We start from the raw sequence: 14613 nt of genomic DNA, 5'->3' as shown, positions 1-14613 counted from the left end.
TCCATGTCTCTTATCTAGAAACTCTTTTAATTAAGTATGAAAACACTGTTCCAGGCTATGATTTTCCAGCAAGAATCAGGGAGTAGACTAACAAGAATTCTCTAACTGGAAAGGAAAGATAGAGTGAACATTTAGATTTTCACCCACAATCAGATGCAAGGCTGATAGAAGCTTATCTGATAAGTTTACTTATCTTTACCTTAGCTTGCCTTTGCATCCAAGACACACACTTGATTTGTCAGAAGCAAGGACATTATTTTCTTTTTGTAAAAATTAATTTTCCTTTCAGTATCTCAAAGATGAGATTATCAGTCAACAAATATACTTTTCATTTTTTCAATTGTTTCTATTATTTTCAGTCCTATCAACATTGACTATTAAAGGTCTTAGAGTAACCACACAAATTTGTCTACAAAATACTTTTCAGCAACTTTGCATTTTTTCTTCTTCATTTCTGGCTTTATTTAGTTTTTACCATTTTCATTTTTTCTATAACGTAACTTTTATTCATTATTCATGACATAAAAACAAAATGGAGGAACCTCTCCTCTTATTTCTTTCTACATTCTTTATTTCAATGTGCAATTTTTGACAACCGTCTGCTTAGACTAGACTTTGCCTCCCTCTCCAATTCATCCCTGTCATAACAAAAATATTGACAGAAACAATTTCTTCCAGGAAAATAGAAAGTTGATTAGTGAAAGCTTGACTTATTTTTTCATTAAAGTCCTGGTGTACTCTCACGACCTGTGTTGTATTCATTTATGTGTTCACATGAATTTATTAAAAAATTAAAAGGTAAAGCTCCAACACCAAACACTGGATTTCACAGAAGGATTCAGAATATAGCTAACATTTACAAATTACCCTAGGGCTTTTGCAAATGGCAAGTACCATGTCAGATGAAAATCTCTGGGTGCAACACATGTAGTGTAAGAGGAGGCACTTTAACAACAATTAAAGGGGAGAAATGACAGCAAACTTATGTAAATGAGAACAAAATGAGATTGAAAACACCTGCAGTGACAACACCATGAGGAGTGAAAGATGTTGCATGTGGATAAGGGGGACGCAGGGCAGAAACACTAAGCCACAGGCATTCAGTGGAGAACATGGGGAGTTTCTTAGGAGTAAAGTTTTAAAAAGCCAGTAACACAAAGTTACTTGGTTATTATTAATCACTATTATTTGGATTGTTATTATATTTTACATTGTTTCAATTAAATTGTTCTTATCTCAACCCATGAATTTTACTTTTTTTGATGATTCTTATTCCATCCCACCAGGGCCAGTGAGGGAGTGAGCAAGTGGCTACATGGACTCTGTTGCCAGCTGGGGTTAAACCATAGCACTGTCACAGCCAAAGCCAGGTGAAGCCCCAGCCTGTTGTTCCTCACAGACCACAGGAGCCACAGGTGCCCTATGGCAGGGATGACTGGGGCAGGTGCACCTTCCCTGACCCTGAGGTCCCCTGCCAGTGCCTTTCCCAGGACACACAGCATCAGCAGCTACCCACTGTCAACTTTTTCCCTTCGCCCTCAGCCTTCAAGGAAGGATAACCGCAAGAAGAAACACAAAGCTGAAGCGCCCTTCTTTTGTAGAAGTCTTCCCTTGCACAACTGTTACGATCCAGTTTTTAGGTTCTTAGAAATGCTTCTGCCTGAATTAAGGTGCAAGGGAGACCATATGCCAGTGACAATAGTAAGGGTTTTATTTGATGGTAAATATGAGAGACAGAGAGAAAGAAAGAAGTAGAAAAATAGGTGGGGGGGAGGGGGGGGACAGAAAGAGAGAGACAGGGACAGGATAAGGAAAATACCACCACTCCATGGATCCCGATGATATTCGTTAATCCTCTCCAGCTGGTCTTCTTGGTGGTAAAGGTCCCCCCAAAAAGCATAGAATCCAATGGCGTCGAGCAAGAAGGCAATATCCAGGCGTGTCCCCCTGGGGGAGGCGGGCAGTCTCTCACAGCAGACTCGGGATCTGCTGCACCGGGGGTGCAAAGCCTCCGGGGAGCACTTCGGGGGTTATGACTCCCCCTCAGCTCTCTCACGGGAAAGTCCCGCGGATGTGCCCTGTGGGCTTGGGGGCTCCACAGCCGGGCCGCTTTGTGTAATAGAGGATGGGTGTTCACTGCCTCTGACCAGAGGTTACACTACACACCTGAAACCTCCTCCTTCCCCCTCGGTTGGGGTGGTCTGTGTAAACCTGGCTTCTGTGAGCTGTGCTCTCCCCCACCCCAAACTCAGCTGGGGATGATTCTCAGCGCAGCTTTGGCCTTTTGTGGATGCATACCTTTCCCTCAGCGTCAGATGATCGAACAATAGGTTTCCCTTTATCGAATCAGCAGTTCGACTTTCGGTTAAAAGTCCCAGTCTTCAGACAGGCTTATTCGGTTGCAGCTTCTTTGTCATGAACAAAACTTTCAATGCTTGAGGCAAGAACTATTTTCAGTCTCTGACAACAACCAGTTGGAAATTCTCAGGGATCTGATTTGTCTCTGCTTTGCTGGGTGGCTCTTGCAGCTGCATGCCAATGATGCAACTTTTGATGTTCTAATGATTTTGGCTGGAACGACCTTCAACGTTTCTGTAGTAGTTATATTCTTAGTTTATATTCTCTACTCGAGGCTCACATATCTTCCCATAGATGCAACAGAACTCTGGCAGCTTGCACACTGCTGACTCTTACCTGATTGTGACCCCAGGTCCCTCTCCAAGCGGTGTTCCCAGGATATCATATCACACATTGCAGGTGTGCCCGACAATCTTTGTCCTCCACCTTGCAAAATTGCATTTGGCTATTTCAAAAAATTTGCATTTTTTCCAAAAGAAACACCTTAGAAAGCAAATTAGACCTGTGTATATATGAGCTATCTTCATAATTAATTACTATTCAATCAGCATTAATGTAATTTACATATTTTCTCAGTAATAAGTCCATATATTTTCTTCCAGATCTTTTGCTATGCATCTAATAACACTGAAACAAGTTGGTAAGGATTCTCATTAGAAATATCCACAGCAGATGATGATATAGTATTAGATAAAGTACTTTTTGGCACCTACTACTTGAGCAGCATGACTGAGCACTTTAGTCTCAGGTTGTTTCCATTAACCCTGTGGCTGGCTTCTAAGAGGTGCTGAATTTAAGAGAAAAACCCTCAGATATAAGTATCTCTCTAATAATTAGGATACCTGAATGGCTAAGAGAAAACCGAAGAGACTTTGCAAATTAGGTTTTATACTTGGAAGCTGATGCTAATTGGCGGATCTTAGTGAAAAAAATTTATTAAATTGATGAGCAACAATCAAATGGGGGTGATGCTAACAGAGTAAACTTTTAAGGAACATAAGCTTCATACAGGTTCCAGAAAATCTGAGATAGAGTTAAATTGTCTTCTCTTGCAGCCCTTGTTTCTGAGAAAGAGGAAAAAGGTTGCAGATAAATAAAGAGAGTATCAAGAAAGATGAATTTGCTGTAGCCATTTTAAAAGATTTGATAAGAAAGCTGGATAAACCCTCAATTTCCTGTGTCCTTCTTTTGAGAAAATACCACTGAATACTAAGCCTAAAGCACTGAGATGTCCTAATTTGTAATTAATGGTTATTGGTGGCATAAAATAGACACTTCAGTTTTACAGGATACGCCAGGGTAGAAATGTAACCAAATATGGGTCCTACTAAGAGACTAATCAAAATCCTAATTTCTGGAGGCTTGTGTAGTGCTGTTAAACACGATTTTTAAGTGGATGCCAGTCGCTTTATTAACCTTTCAATTATGCTGCACCAAGAAGTTTACAATATGAATAGATGTTAAGGCCAGACAGTATTATTTGATCACATCCTCAAATATTTACATACAGGAAAACTGTTTTACTATCATTCTAGGAAAATAAAACATGTGTATAGTGTTTATAGAAACAAGTAAGTTATAAAATTTTCCCATGCAACATAAGTAATTCAGCTTCAGGATGGTTTTTAACAATTCTCGAGGTCTCTTCCAAATATTAACTCCCAAGTTCTGAAACAACAGTGTTCAAGAGCATACATAAAAGTGTATAATAAACCACTTAATCCCTGTTTTGAGTGCAAACCTACAGACAACTTTTATTGTGGAAATACTCTTGCCTTGCCACTAAATTTTCCCTCTTCTGAGCACATGGGGGGAAGGAGGAGGAATTATTATTGCTGCTGATTTAATTAAGCTACTAAAATTACTGGTCCAGTCCATTAGGAAATGACAAGTTTGAGATTGCAAATTGGATGTAATCATCTCACCTCATTATTATTTTTGGCACAAAAATAAATTAATTTTGTGTATTTTCTGTTCTCATTACTGTACTTGTCATAAGAGGGAACTGTCGAACTTTTAATAATGCCTGCTGTACTTTGCTAATTATGGTATTATGCTCCACAACTTTGACATTTTCAACCCTGTCCTTGATTTGCTTGCTATTCCACTCTTCCCTGTCAGGTTAATAAAGGCTGTAAATATGGAATCAGCAAGGCAATTTTCTACAAAATACCATTGCCCCACTTTATCCCTCTCTAGTTTTCAAATAGAAAAAGGGGTGGGAGCGAAGAGAAAATTAAGCTGAACTGCGCTGATATTGCTGTATTTTAAAGTACTGGAATTATTTTTGTGCACAGAAGTAATTAATATAATAAATGTGAAATAATATCTCTGGATATCACATTTACATTCAAGTCCAAAGATGAAGCTCTTTTTCTAGAAGTAGGCGGGTTTTGCTAATGAAACTGAACTACAATTGTGTAAGTTACAAATAAAAACATGGTTTTGAGTCTTTGTACATAGAAATGCTATAGATTATTAGAGAAACACAATCTTGGTTAGCAAAATTTGCATCAAAAGCAAAAAAGAATATCAGAAGCTTCAAACCAGAGAGTTATTACATTATTCATTCTCTTCTTTGTGGGCCTGTGGTAGAGAAAAGGACACGAGACAGGCTGGTTTAGCTGTCAGCAGTGTTCCAGTAACATACTGCTTGCTATATACCATTTATTTTCAGGTAAAACAATCATTAAACCTTCTTCACATCAGAAGACCTCTTAGCTTGTGAAGGAAGGAACAAACAACACTCACAGAAATGAGAAAAGACCAAAGTCATGCTAGATAGCAGAAAAACTTCAGAAAGATAGCCATGTTTTCCTCCAGTACCAGCAAAATCTGCCACTTAAAGTGATTCAAAGTTACACTTTGAATGGCAATGTTTTCCAAAAATACCTTTCACCACCTATACCTTCTTAGAAATGTGTTCCTCCTGGATGAAGGCATAGCTAAACTGTCACATGACTAGGTAATCTTATGCTCTATTTTTTTTAATTGTTGAATAAGTCCAAAACTCAGAGTTACAGATCCTGATGGTAACTACGTGACTGACTTCCTTTTTCCAGGGCTTTGGGTTGAGTCGAAAATGAAGCTTATGCTGAAAAACTTCCGCTGGCATCCAGTCACATTCTTACACCAGCTGAAAGCCTTAATCCAAGTTTTCAAAGTAGTTAGGGGATCAAGCTCCAGCTACATCAGAGAATGTATTTTGATATTTAAATCACAGAAATAGAGATATTTTTTAGAGAACACAGAGAATGAAGATCACAAAAGCCAGAACAAAGCATGCAAGAGCCAGGGAGAACGCATTTTGTCTCTAAAGAGGCACAGCTCTGAAGGAATCCTCTGTCTTTCAGAGGACGCCAGATAGAGCGGGTTTGATTGCCTTTCAGATGCAGCACATGGCTCCATTTTAAGTGACAGAACACACTTTTGATCTCCAGCTCACTAATCCTCCCAGAAGCCCTCTCCAACTGCACTCTCAAACAAAAAATTAAAATGCCAAGTCCTCAAAGTTTTTCAATCAAAAAGGCAAAAGCATCAGAGTCCTCGTAAATTTTATGAGTTACTATAATATTATTAGGGTATATGAAGCCAGGTTCTGCCTGGCTTCTTAAACATCATCTTCTTGATCCACACAAATGAGAAGTTTTCTCCTAAGCTTCATAGCAAAATAAGCAATCTTGGAGATCAAAAGTACGTAGTTACTTGGTAAAAATAACACTAACGTGCAGAAGAATTGGACAATACAGATTAACTGTAGAAAGACACAGATGCTGAGATGCCATTTCTAAAAGTTACTTGGCACTTGATCAAAAGTATTACTCCAGAATTTGACATCACATTGCAAACAACTTTCCTAAGTGGCCCATGTGAAGTTGTGTAAGCACCAGTGAATATCTTGACGTAGAACTGGGATTTCAAATCACTTGAAAGTTTGACACTCCTGTCTTCTTTCTTCTCTAAGGATAAATATCTCCCATATTCCAAAATTAAAGTAGATGTCCTATCTGTCGAGATTTTTCTAGCACATATCTTCTAAATATAAAATTTACGGCTTTGAACAAATGCCTGTAGTGAAAGAGCAAATTCTTGTGGAGAAGCCAAGGGTTATAGAAAGAGCATCAGATAAAAAACAGGATTACTTGCAACCACTGAAACAATTTCTATGGAAAGGACTCCAAGTGGCTAGAAAATCTGGTAAAAATAAAACCTAGAAAATTATTTTTAGCAGATATATTAATCATTTAGAGCTTTTAAATCAAATGAAACAAGTCTGTGGAGACAAAAAAACCCCAACAAACTAGTTTCTCTTAAATTTAGAGCCATATTTTCACTGACCTTAATAAAATCAGTGGGTGTCTAACATGATTCTGCTGTGTTTGGCTTATTATTTTGTCTAGACAAAAGGCGAGATCATATCTGTAAGTCACATAACAGTTTTGTATCTGTTGGGAAACAATAGTACTAAGCAAAAAAGATTAAAGAAAAATTGCAGCAAAGATTTGGTTTCTTCTGAGGACACATGACCTATGCAAGAAAGATACACATCTATCACCTTGTAGAAAAGGCTTCCTCTGACTCTGTTAGCAGAAATAATTCTCAAGAGTTATACTTTAGTTGGCTTTTTCCTCTATATAAAACTATACAAAGTTTCATTTTAAGAAGTTGGGAAATCCCAAATTTTCAGGCTGTGTTGTGCTGCCTTTTAAGGCTTCTGAACAATCAGAAATTCGTTAGCAGCTCACTTTTTCTCTGGGACCCAAAAGCTCTGAGGCAGGTATTAAATACTCCCACTTTAAAGCATTCAAAACAAATTCACAATCTGTTCCATATTTACTGATTCACTAAAGCTTGATGGCCACTAGAAAGCAGATGTTAGGGCTTTCCTGTCAACATCTGTGTTTGCTATGAATAAGTAGAGCTCTTCTAATACAAAAGTCATTATGAAGGAGCGAATAAAAACCTTCAAAGAACTTAATAAAAATTAATCTGTACTAAGTAATGTATTTGTGCAGCAAGGATCTGAATGCTAGTTCTTTCCAAGAGATCTAAGGAAGCTTCAGGCTATATTTCCAGACAGTATATAACAGGGAAAAAAAATAACAGTTACATAAATATGTGTAGTTTTTTAGTGGTTGCCAAAGAGATTCATTTGATATTTTTATGATCCAAGTGTTTTCCATTTAGCCAGCAGACACTGGTAATTTTGTTCTGCAGAGAAAGCCATAACAGACCAAATAAACTACTTCATACAATAAAGCTGTTCTGCCCTTAAGGTACAGAGCTTTTCCATACCGTTTCCATTTGAAAGTTTATTCAGATTATGAACCCCCTGCTGACACCAATACCTCTACTCTCTCTCTCCCTTCCCAAATCTTAAGTCAAATTGTTGGGCCAGCACTTTTACTTTGATTATGTGAAGTCCTTGTGGAAAGATACAGTACAGTCTAAAACATCTTTATTTTACAGTCTGCTGTGATCTTAAATATTTGAATGCCTAATTTACAGGCATGCTTAGGGAAGTGTTGGTGCAAAGAAACTGGCCATTCATACACAGCCCAGATTAAAGTGGTGCTTCTCAGTAACATGATCTATAGCACCAGTTAAATAATTGAGAAAAAGTCTACCCTAAAACATCTGTAAGTAATTTCAATTAAATTTTAAAATTAATGGCTGACTTTAGTCAGCCGATTGTCTGAGTTTTTTATCAAACGACCCTGTGCCCTACATGCTGTGCTGACTACCTGAATGATGGTGTTGTTGCAAGCACAGATCTGGGCAGATGTGGAGAAGCCCCAGACACATTGTCAACTGACCAGAAACATCTTAAGGCACCAAATTCAGACATCTGTGCTCTGCCTCTCAGCTGTGCTTGGTAGCATGGGTTTACCGTGCCCTTGGCTGTGCTCACACGACACAAATCAGCTTTTAGCGAAGGCATATCCACTTGTACCTGCCTGAAATATGGTGCACAAAACCTTGTTTCATTACTGACCACCCCATAACAGAAAATAAATGTGGACAATCAAGACTGGTGCCTTAATGCAGATCAGTGCCTTAATTCACCAGCTGCAATGCCTTTTGGACTTGAGGGGGTCAACATGGATGCAAAGAGGCATCAGAACAATAGTGATGGAGCTCAGCGTGAGCTGCCCTGGTGCAGACAGAGCCACAAGCCTGCAGAAACAGACAACTCATTTCTATTTATATTATCTGGGCTTTAGAAGATTATGTTGCACAGTTCTTGTTCCTACATGTGAGAAACAACCACCTCTGTGGGCAGCCCTCAACCACAGCAGGTAATGTGTTGGCAGTGTCCAGCCATCAAACAACACATGCCATTTTTTTCCTTAAGAGGGGAATAGTTTAGTTGGATCCCAGATCAGTTCTCTTCATAGTATTGCTTTAGGCAGGAATAATCATGGGGATGCAATATTTTAACCCAATATTGCTGCCAAGCACTTTTTCAATGTTGAAAGACACCCTGAGTTATGGTTTTGATTAAATTAATATTTATATATTGTTAAAAGATGTGCTCAGCACTTTAGGATTGCTCAGGATGCCAGATTAAGAAATTATCAGCAAAACCAAAAATTTCAGTGATGCTGCTGTTCAGCAAGCCAACAATAATCACAGTAATTGCACCTTAGGGAAGTATAGGAACAATTTCCTTCCCGTGTATCAGGACTGTGAGTCATTACAGGACACAGAACAGTGAACTAAGAACTAGCAAGGGCTAGGTCAGAAATCACAACATATGCAGTAGAATTTATGAACAATTTTTGAAATGTCAAGATGATCTTTCACATGCTCTTACATCGACTAATAAAATGATTGAAATTTGCTGTGGTTTCGCATGTTCTAAAATCTGCAGTGTGTCAGGTGGATTTTCACATTTGTCTTGAAGTAGACTTTGGTTATATGACTGTCCTCAAAATAAAGAAGAATAAAATAAAAGCAAGGAGAGACAGTTGTGTGAGAGACTGAAATGCTGAAGGTTAATGACTCAAAACAATCAACAGTTTGCAAAATCATCAGGCTGCCTTGCTGAGGCTGGGTTTGCACCACCAACCAAAGAGGAGGATGAGTTTTTGATGTGTGGTGACCATGATAAACTGACCTTTGTTTAACAATAAGATGGGCCTTGAGCCAGGTAAGGGACAAGACTGATAATAAATATGTCCTGAGGATGTGGGATCCTGCTTTTCATCATGCCAATATCCTCTCTTACACAGCTGGCTCAGGTATAAAACTCCCCTCCAGGCAAGGTATCAGACCATTCATAGTAGGCCTGAAGGTTGTCATGCCTTCTGATGGGGCACACTGATGTGAGAAACAGCAGTCATGTCTTAGAAAGGGTCATAAACCATCAAAGACCCCTGAAACACCTTTAGGCTCACTTCTGGGGCTTTCCCCAGAGCACTGCACATAATCCACAGTGTTGCAAAAGACAGCGTAAAAAACCTACCCCGCCAGGGGAGGTAGCTGGACATTCCCACCTGAACCTGAATGTAAATTAACCCATTGAACTTGGTGTTTCATGGGCTTCTGTCACCCCCAGAGAGATCAAGGTTGTGACAATCAACTCAACAAATGAACAGGTAAATTTCAATAATCAAGTCTGGTTGCTGGATCCTGTTGTGATTCAATTATAAGAGGTGTTTCTGCCCAAACTAATGAACAAATTAGACCATATGCCAAAGTAAATTTTACAGATTTTATTTAATTTTAACTTATTTTATTACTAAAATGTGAGGTAGAGAGATAGAAAAAAGTAGGAAGGGAGGAGGGAGAGAAAGAGAGTAAGACAGAGAGAGAGAGAGAGAAGCAGAGATTAGTCAGAAGATATCACCACCATGTGGATTCCTATGGCATCCCACCCTGGCCCTCTCAGTGGTGGGGGTCCTGGAGTATGTCCTTACACAGTCCAAGTTCCAGGTATCCACGGGGCACAGATAACTTGAGAAGGTATGTGTATAAGCATATTGCTTCGTTTTCCACAGTTTGCCATGGTGGGAATTTTTGTCTGGTTGCTAACTAAACCTCCACTTCTGTTAAGCCTGGAATTAGTTCCTTCCTGCTCTGCCGTCTGTGCTTATATCAAATTCCTGTTGTGGTTGCTTATCTTATGGGAAGTTCCTTCTTTTGAGAAGTTGACTGTATTCTTTAAGTCCTTACACCCTTCCTTTTTCTTTTCATTATGTATTTTCTTAAGCAGTATCTTTATACTTTTATATTGTTTCATTTCTATAGGTAACAACCAAAATGTCTGCATATCTGCCTTCCATTGCAATCAAATTGCTCTGAAATAAACCCTACATATATGTATAGACAAGGGTCAGTCTGTGTTACTTCGCTCTATTCAGCCCCGAGGGATCTATTAACAAGAACCTTCGTTACCCCCGCCTTCAGGGGCAGGTTGCAACAAGTTGACACACCAGTGATGGAAGCAGAGCATACTGAAGTTAATACTGATTTAAGTACTCCAGTTTCCAAATATTCTGTTTCACTGTGCTTTTAAAAACAGAATAAATCCAAATTGTCTTGAATAGCTGTATTTAACCCATAATTTTAACTCTCTACATCTCAAATTTTGACTGAAGTTGAAAAGTAGAAATGCAAGTTGACCTAAAGAGTATGAAACCATCTTGGAAGCCCCCTTCCTCATGAACTCTCACTGATTTCAGTGAAATTATTATTGCTATTGATTGGTAGAAATTACTATTGCCATCTTCTGGTGCAATTGAAAATAGGAAGTTGTCCTTATTAAAACATGTGTTGAGATTGCTGATGCTATCTAGGGCTGGGAATGGTACTGTTCCTTTCGGAATGGAACTTGGAATACATAATAGGTGTGGTTTTCCTCTAAATAAAGAGCTGTGTTTCTCTAAAGACCTTTTTTGTACACCTGTGTGTATAGAACTCAAGATTTGTCTTAAAAAGCGTGACGACATATCAAGCTTGCTAAATTTCTGAACCTTTAATAAAATTCTGTTTTGGATAATTGAATGGTCTGTTGTGATGTGTTTGGCTAAATATCTAAGAATAGTAAGTTTCTATTACCAATTCAAAGTTACCATCATCCTTTTCTAGGTTTTCAAGGATTTGAAGTCTGTAACAAAACAAACATACACTAGCTTCCACCTTCAATGGGCAATAGCCAAATGTCTGATGCCTACAGCAAGTGTTCATGGTTCTAGACTGAAAAGTAATGGGGAGATCTTTGGGCACATTCAAAACACCCTGTGTAATTTTTTACTTTGATTGTGAAAAAAAACGTAGGCCAGCACACTTAAGAGCAATCCACTTGTAAAAATTAGTCACGAAGATAATAAAACCCACCAACTCAGGAGTTAAATCTTTCGATATAAAAGGCTGCCAGAAGTGTAATACATATTTCAGGGTAAAGCATATTGACATATTTTCAAGTATTTTTTAAATATTGCAAGGCTTTGTGGCTGCAAAGTAAAATGAACAAGTTTCAGCCTTGGAATATGTCAATGAATATCTAGTCAGTAAGGACCAAGCCATCAGGGAATTTTACATTATTTGATGGCTTTGTAGCTCTATGTGTACCCTTCCACCTAAGTACAACCTCCATGCACCAATAGCTTTGTGAAATTTTAATGGCCTGTGTTTTATAGTCTAGGCGTTTTCAGGTTTTCAAATCTGCACATCTGTAAACTAATTATACAGAAGGGAATGAAATGTGCTTCCTTACCTGCTTAGGTACAGGAGACTGATTTCAGAGTTTTTAGAGACTTAAATTCAGGACAAAAAATAAACAGGGAACTTGTTAAAGGACCCACTGGGAGTTTTTTCACTAAGTGCATTATATATTCTCCTTCATTATAAATGGTGCTACTTAAAGTAAATTCTTAAATTACTGGAAATGATTCAGCATTAAAAGAAGTTTTTATGGGCTCTAAGATTAAATACATAATACCCTCAAAGAAGGGGGGGAATTAAAGGGGAAATGAAGAGGAAAAATCACATAGATGATGAACTGTTCCCCATTTTTCTTAACAGATCTAATACCAGACTAGAAGATAATAACAAAAAAAAAGAGAATCATGAATATGATTACCTAACTACAGCACACAATGCCTTGGTGTTGCAGATGCTCTATTCACCCAAAGATGCGATCTTGCTGGATTTTAGGCAGAGGTTGATCCACACCAGCTTCCCAGTGGCAGGTAATCATGAGGTATGCAAGGAGATATCCAACTCCAGCTCGTTGGAGTGACACTACTTAGCCCAGGTACTCGAGTCCTCCTCAGGACATTCCCATGAGGTCTGAATAGGGACTGGCTTCCCTTTGTCCTGCGGCCATCCTAAAGAAGTAACCAAAGGCTGAGCTGGTCTAAAAACCTTCCCGGTCCCCAGAGGGAGCCTTTCTAAAATATCTTTCTTTATCCTTCAGCTGAAGATATTGTATCATGAAACGACAATGGGTCAAGCTAGCACATTAGGCTGTGCTCCAAAAAAACCCAGTCATGGCTGGTGCTGAGCCTACAGTTTTCCTCCTCTTCTCTCTATGCTTCCTTAGAGTACTCCCAGGAAGTGCCATCCTCCTTTCCTTCCTCAGCTTCTGCACCCCAAAATGTAGAGAGGTCAGCCTGATCAGCTGAAAAATGTGCTTCAGGATGCACTGGGCATTCTTTGAACAGGAGAGGAAGCAATAACTTTCTAGAGAAGAAAGTTGTAGTGGGTCTATGAAGAATTATTGGTTGCATGGCAAGAGCCTTGCAACATGAATTCAATTAAATACATAGATCTTTTACCCTCCATAAATTATGCATTTGCAGGCAGCCACTTAGCTGATACTCGAGTTTTAACCAAACTCCATTAGAACTGAAGGACAGAGCAAATTTTTTCTGTCATGGCAAATGTTGTACTGGTCCTCTATACCATGGATAGATGAGTTTTCAGATGTCATCCCTCAATTCTCAGGGATCCTTCCTTTCCTAGTTCAAATCTCTAATCAGCCTATCTACCTTCCTACACTGACAGTCTTCATCACACAAATGTTTGGGAAGCATTCACTCATCACAAAACAGGGGACATCCTGAGCACTCAAGAACTTTTTAAAAAGACATTAACTTTGATTATTATTGAAGCAAATCAATTACTCTAATTTTAAAGTTTTGCTGGATCCAAGTCAACCAATACTACTCCTTGTCATCCACGAAAGACACATCAAACAAAAATTTAAAACTCTCACAGATGCCAAATATTTTGGCAGCCATCCACCAGTCTCTTAAAAACCTACTTAACTTTTCATGGCAGTCAGGGTTTTCCAAAGTTCATCTATTAAATGCACAATTCCTTGAAAATTAGAGTAAGCCAATGAGTTGAACCTGTCAAAATGACACAACTGGAGTTGGAGACAGTGACACTGGAAGGGGTCCTCAAATGTCCCCATCACAGCAAAGGACTGTGAAGGTGGAGCAAGACTCTGCTGAGCTGGATGCTTTACAAATTCAGAAAGAAAAGGTGATTCCTGTCCATACCTTCAGAAGATATTTGATTTTCTGTATTCTAGCCCCCTTCATTTTCTATGAAAAACTGGCAAAAATTGGCTACCTTCCAATCCAATTTCCCCAGGGTTTTTTTTCAATAGAAATATATGTTTCCTAGCTGACATGGCTGATTGTCTTCTTGATTCCAGCACTGACTCTACAGGTCACTTTAGGAGAGAAGTGTTACTTACCTTCTTCTCAGGTTCCTCATATATAGAAAGGAAAAACTAATGTCTATTTTAAGTACCTTGATATCTGTGGCTGAGAAATGTTCCTTGTAAGCAGTTGTTACTTAGAAATGACAGAAAAACAGAAAGGGCTTTGAAAATAAGAAAACAATTCAAGGAGTATTTTCTGTTACTCTTCACTCCTATGCACAGTAAGGTGTGATAGCATCAATGGAAAGGTTTTTTGGGGACAAAAAAGGTCTCTTGACACCTCTTTTTCTTATAGTTACTACTACATTTTCTACTTAATTTTAAGAGATTTGTTCTTCTATCATTTTTATTTTTCCCCATTTTAATTTTTCCCCGTTTTAATGTCCTTTCCTTTGCCATTAACCTTTGCAATGATGTAAAGAAAGACTAAAGTTCTGCATAAAATATTATTAAATAAAAACTGTAAGAATGACAGAGAAAATTGCTTTTTGTTATTAACACACAGCATATTCCAACCAAATTTGCCAGAATCCTGCATTCTTGTCAAGGTCTGGTCTAAAAGTCATTTACTTCTG

The 14613-nt window shown here is 38.5% G+C and overlaps 1 long non-coding RNA gene across 2 annotated transcripts in view; it reads right to left on the bottom strand.

The window, feature by feature from the left end:
• LOC116444546 overlaps positions 1 to 14613 on the bottom strand; it is an 86716-nt gene that overhangs the window by 7651 nt on the left and 64452 nt on the right. Inside the window, exon 1 of one of the 2 annotated variants that reach the window (XR_004240379.1) lies at positions 1820 to 2138. The exons of the other annotated variant lie outside the window; for it this stretch is intronic. This is a non-coding gene — a long non-coding RNA (uncharacterized LOC116444546). Of the gene's footprint in view, positions 1 to 1819; positions 2139 to 14613 lie in introns of those variants that run through there. 2 annotated transcript variants of the gene reach the window in all.

The sequence above is a fragment of the Corvus moneduloides genome, chromosome 5 (genome assembly GCF_009650955.1).
Source record: "Corvus moneduloides isolate bCorMon1 chromosome 5, bCorMon1.pri, whole genome shotgun sequence".
NCBI lineage: Eukaryota > Metazoa > Chordata > Aves > Passeriformes > Corvidae > Corvus > Corvus moneduloides.
This window is presented reverse-complemented; position numbering and strand designations above follow the sequence as displayed.